Here is a 6,000-nt window from a genome sequence, read left to right on the forward strand (position 1 = left end):
ATCTTCAATAGATGTCTGGAACTGTGCAAAGTTCCATCCTGTTTCAAACGCTCCACCATCATCCCAGTCCCCAAGAAAACTGCAATCTCGGGTCTGAATGACTACAGGCCTGTCGCCTTGACATCTGTGGTCATGAAGTCCTTTGAACGTCTCGTGCTGGACCACCTCAAGAGGGTCACAGGCCCCCTGCTGGACCCCCTCCGGATGACACCACTGTCATCGGCCTCATCAAGGATGGTGACGAGTCTGCATATCGACAGGAAGCGGAGCGGCCGGAGCTGCTCAAGACACGCTCAAGACTGTCGAGATGATCATGGACTTTTGGAGGCATCCTCCGCCACAGCTGCCCCTCACGCCGTCCAGCTGCCTTGTGTCAACTGTGGAGACCTTCAAGTTCAATTACAGTCTCTCAGGACCTGAAGTGGGTGATCAACCTCGACTCCATCCTCAAAAAGGCCCAGCAGAGGATATACTTCCTGCGTCTTCTGAGGAAGCACGGCCTGCCACAGGAGCTGTTGAGGCGGTTCTGGACAGCGGTCATCGAATCAGTCCTGTGTTCTTTCATCACAGTCTGGCTTGGTGCTGCTACAAAAAAGGGCAAACTCTGGACAATCGCCTTCGTGAGAGAAAAAGAGAGCCAGTCCACTCTGCAGACACAACCTCCCCTGCAAACCCGCTGTCCACGGAAGCCCCAGCAGACACCTCATCACCCCTCAGTGGACTTGAGGTGCCTATGCAATTGGGTAAGACCCATCTGGACCCTCTGGGGCGTCAGCGCCGTCTTAGTCACAAGCTCTGTATATACTGTGGACAGCCAGGCCATTTCATCGTCTCCTGCCCCCATCCCCAGCTCTCCCTCTCGTATGACCCTTCCCGCTTGTATCCTTGGACTTAACCACAACTCCCCGGTAACCGCCCTCAATGACTTCGGAGCAGACGACAGTTTCATTCACGAGGGTTTGGCGTGTCAACTCCGGCTGCCTCTCGAATACCTCCCTCTTCCCAAGAAGGTTACGGCCCTGGACGGGCGCCTCATATCCTCACCAGACAGCTCCTATCACCCTCCTCATCTCGGAAACCACCGTGAAACTCTTCAACTGTTCGTCATCCCCTCTCCAGAAACCCCATTAGTCCTTGGACTTCCCTGGCTAAAAAACACAACCCCACAATCGACTGGACCCACCTGGCAATTACTGGTTGGAGCCATTTTTACCACTCTCATTGTCTTCGCTCAGCAATTCCCACCACCAATGAACCTAAGCCACCAGCATCATCACTCGATCTCTCCCTGGTTCCTGAAGAGTACCACGATCTCTCCCTGGTTTTCCGCAAGGATTTAGCCATATCTCTTCCCCGCCACCGCCCTTATGACTGTGCCGTCGACCTCCTTCCTGGAGCCCCTCTCCCTCTAGTCGCCTCTGCAACCTTTCCCGCCCTGAAAAAAATCGCCATGGCAAATTACATCTGTGAATCCCTAGCGTCTGGACTCATCCGGCACTCCTCTTCCGCCCTGGGGGCAGATTTCTTCTTTGTTGGGAAGATTCCACTCTCCACCCTTGCATTGACTTCCGTGGACTCAACGACATCACAGTGAAAAATAAATCCCTGCTCCCCCTCATCGACCCCTCTTTTGAACCCCTCTGCGACGCTCAGATCTTCACCAAGTTGGACCTGCGTAACGCCTATCACCTGATCTGCATCAAGGAGGGGGATGAGTGGAAAATTGCTTTCAATACCCCCGGAGGACCTTTCGAATATCTGGTCATTACTTTTGGATTAACCAACGGCGCTGCAGTTTTGCAAACATTCATCAACGACGTCCTCCGTGATATGCTTAACCAGGTTGTCTACGTCTATTTAGACGACATCCTCATTTTCTCCCGCTCTCTGGAGGAACATCGAGAGCATGTCCGCCAAGTGCTTCAGCGCCTCTTGGAAAACCGACTCTATGTCCAACCCGAAAAATGTGAATCAGAATCAGAATCAGAATCAGAAACATCTTTATTTGCCAAGTATGTCCAAAACACACAAGGACTTTGTCTCCGGTAGTTGGAGCCGCTCTAGTACAACAGACAGTCAATTTACAGAACACTTTGGAGACATAAAGACATTGACAAAAAACAATTGTGCAAAAAGTCCTCTCGCATTTAGAGCAGTTCGAATGACTAATATTGCAATAGTCCGGTGCAATGACCATTGTGCAAGGGGCGCTGAGACTTCAAGGACTGTATGCGGTTTAAAGTGACGAGTAGTGCGATAATCTGGGACAATGTTGGTTGTGCAAATGTTACGGATACTCCTCAAACAGTGTGCAAATGGAGCAGATGCTACTCTGGCATGAGTGGCCAGTATATGCAAATAGTGCAGCACGGCGAGACAACTACAGCGAGTGCACGAGTAATACATCATTGGCCCCACAGAAATGTGACAACCAACTCAAGTCAAAAAAAAATAATTGACAGCTTGTTGTAATGGAATTATAGGTCAGCTGTTTAAGAAGTTGATTGCAAGAGGGAAGAAGCTGTTGGAATGTCTACTAGTTCTAGTTTGCATTGATCGGTAGCGCCTACCTGAGGGAAGGAGCCGGAAGAGCTGGTGACCGGGGTGCGGAGGGTCCGAGAGGATTTTGCACGCCCTTGTCTAAGTTCTGGCAGCGTGCAAGTCCTCAATGGTGGGTAGGGGGGTACCGACAATCCTTTCAGCAGTTTGGATTGTCCGTTGCAGTCGGAGTTTGTCCTTTTTTGTAGCAGCACCAAACCAGACTGTGATGGAAGAACACAGGACTGATTCGATGACCGCTGTGTAGAACTGTCTCAGCAGCTCCGGTGGCAGGCCGTGCTTTCTCAGAAGCCGCAGGAAGTACATCCTCTGCTGGGCCTTTTTGAGGACGGAGTTGATGTTGGTCGCCCACTTCAGGTCCTGAGAGATTGTAATTCCCAGGAACTTGAAGGTCTCGACGGTTGACACAAGGCAGCTGGACAACGTGAGGGGCAGCTGTGGCGAAGGATGCCTCCTGAAGTCCACGATCATCTCTACAGTCTTGAGCGTGTTCAGCTCCAGGTTGCGTCGGCCGCACCGCAGCTCCAGCCGCTCCGCTTCCTGTCGATATGCAGACTCGTCACCGTCCTTGATGAGGCCGATGACAGTGGTGTCATCTGCAAACTTCAGGAGTTTGGCAGTCGGGTTCGCTGAGGTGCAGTCGTTCGTGTAGAGAGAGAAGAGCAGCGGAGAGAGGACACAACCTTGGGGCGCCCCAGTGCTGATGTCTGCGTGTGGATGAGGTGGTCTCCCCCAGCCTCACCTGCTGTGTCCTGCCCGTCAGAAAGCTGTAAATACACTGGCAGATGGCAGGTGAGACGCTGAGCTGGAGAAGCTTGGATGAAAGGAGTTCAGGGATGATGGTGTTGAACGCTGAGCTGAAGTCCACGAACAGGATCCTCGCGTAGGTCCCTGCACTGTCGAGGTGTTCTAGGATGAAGTGCAGTCCCATGTTGACTGCATCATCCGCAGACCTGTTTGCTTGGTAGGCAAACTGCAGGGATTCCTTCTCACCTCGGTGCATTTTTTGGGATACACCATAGCTAAGGGACCACTACCACCAGACCTGTCCAAAATCGAGGCAGTCGTCAACTGGCTCATCTCTGCCACCCGCAAAGAGCTGCAACGCTTCCTGGGTTTCGCAAATCTCTACCGCCGTTTCATCAACGAATACAGCAAAGTGGCCGTCGCTGGCCACTGTTCCTCAGCTGCTTTAATTTCAGCCTTTCCTTTTGCCCAGGGTCTCGCAACACCAAGCCAGTTGCCCTCTCTTGCCTTCATTCACCTCCTTACAGCTCTGAGGAGTCTGAACCCATCCTTCCCTCCTCCTGTTTTGTCGGGGCTGCTACCTGGGAGATCAAACAAGTGGTTAAGGTGGCCCAGAGAGACCAACCAGACAACCAAGACTGGACCTCCCCACTGTCTCTTCGTGCCCGAGTCTGTCCGCTCTCAGGTGCTCCAGTGGGGTCACAGCTCCAAACTCACCCGTCATCCTGGAATCACCCGATCCCTCCAATTCCTCCAACAGCACTTCTGGTGGCCCAGTCTGGCGAAAGATACCCGGGAGTTCGTCTTAGCCTGCTCCGTCTGTGCCCGGGGAAAAGCCACACACCTGTCCCCAGCTGGCTTGCTGTGCCCCTTACCCATCCCGAGCCACCCCTGGTCCCACATTGCCTTGGACTTCGTTGCCGGCCTACCCCCCTCTGAAGGTAACACGGTTATTCTTACCGTCATAGATCATTTCTCCAAGTGTGTCCACTACATAACCCTTCCCAAGTTACCTTCTGCTTTCGAGACCGCGAACCTTCTTGTCCTTCATGTATACAAACTCCACGGAATCCCCATTGACATTGTCTCGGACCGAGGTCCTTAGTTCTCCTCCCAGGTCTGTAAGGTGGTGGGCGCGGCAGCCAGTCTGTCTTCGGGCTATCACCCACAGTCCCATGGCCAGATGGATCAACCTTCTTCCCGTGGGTCGAATATGCTCACAACTCCCTCACCAGCTCCGCCACAGGTATGTCTCCCTTCATGGCGTGCTATGGGTTCCAACATGATACAGTGCTGTCTGAGGGATCGAAGGTCACATGCATTCAATGTTGGTTTTCGGCCTCGCCGCTTCCATGCAGTGATTTCTCCAGATTCTCTGAACCTTTTGATGATATTATGGACCGTAGAGGATGAAATCCCTCAATTCCTTGCAATTGTGCGTTGAGGAACATTGTCCTTAAACTGTTGGACTATTTTCTCACGCACTTGTTCACAAAGAGGTGAACCTCGCCCCATCTTTGCTGTTCCAAACAGGTGTTTGATGAGCATTCCTCAACTTTCTCCGTCTTTTTGGCCACCTGTCCTGGAACGGCTTGGCTTTTGTGGAACGTGTTGCAGCCATCAAATTCTAAGTTAATGATTATTTGCGGCGGCACGGTGGACGACTGGTTAGAGCGTCAGCCTCACAGTTCTGAGGACCCGGGTTCAATCCCCGGCCCCGCCTGTGTGGAGTTTGCATGTTCTCCCCGTGCCAGCGTGGGTTTTCTCCACATCCCAAAAACATGCGTGCTAGGTTGATTGAAGACTCTAAATTGCCCGTGAGTGCGAATGGTTGTTGGTTTATGTGTGCCCTGCGATTGGCTGGCACCCAGTTCGGGGTGTACCCGCCTCTCGCCCGAAAATAGCTGGGATAGGCTCCAGCACGCCGGCGACCCGCGTGAGGACAAGCGGTACAGAAAATGGATGCTTTCATTCCATTAGAATGACTGCAGAATGTTTGTCGTGTCGCTTGACTTGACAACTTGTGTTGTTGTGGTCTTGTGTTTGTGTGCGCGTGTGCTTGTGTTCCTGGTAATCCTGGCCCAGCTCACAGACAAAAGCTGGGTTTGTTTTGGGCGGTGCACCACCCACAGGGACAGGACAAGAGGTGGAGCGGGGGGAGCGTGTGCGTGTGTGTGCACGTGTGCGTGTGCAAGCGGGCGAGACTTTCCCAGAACAGCGTGTTCCTGAAATGTGTGTGAAGATGTTCTTCTCCAGTGTAAATGACGGGACAAAGTCAAGCAACCCACAAATGTTGTGGGTCACTCGTTATCACCGTCAGCAATCTACACAACTACAACACGCGAACACACGAAGCACGATAACGCGTCGTACATGCGTCGTATCTGCGCAACATCCGTCCGTATGTCCGAAGTTTATTTCCACCAAACTTGTGCGGGCCGGACGGCGGACGGCAAAAGTGAACTTTCAATTCCGTTATTCTTCCACAACTCATAAACGCTCGTTTGCACCTTCTGCAGCAGCTTCACTGACCTGACACACACACGCGCACACAAAACATACACACACATATACACGGATGCATTCAACACACACACAAACATACACGCCCCCACACACATACGTTGTTAAACACACATACACGTAATACACAAACACATTAAACACACACAAACATACACACACACTAAACCT

This window comes from Phyllopteryx taeniolatus, chromosome 2, assembly GCF_024500385.1.
Source record: "Phyllopteryx taeniolatus isolate TA_2022b chromosome 2, UOR_Ptae_1.2, whole genome shotgun sequence".
Taxonomy (NCBI): domain Eukaryota; kingdom Metazoa; phylum Chordata; class Actinopteri; order Syngnathiformes; family Syngnathidae; genus Phyllopteryx; species Phyllopteryx taeniolatus.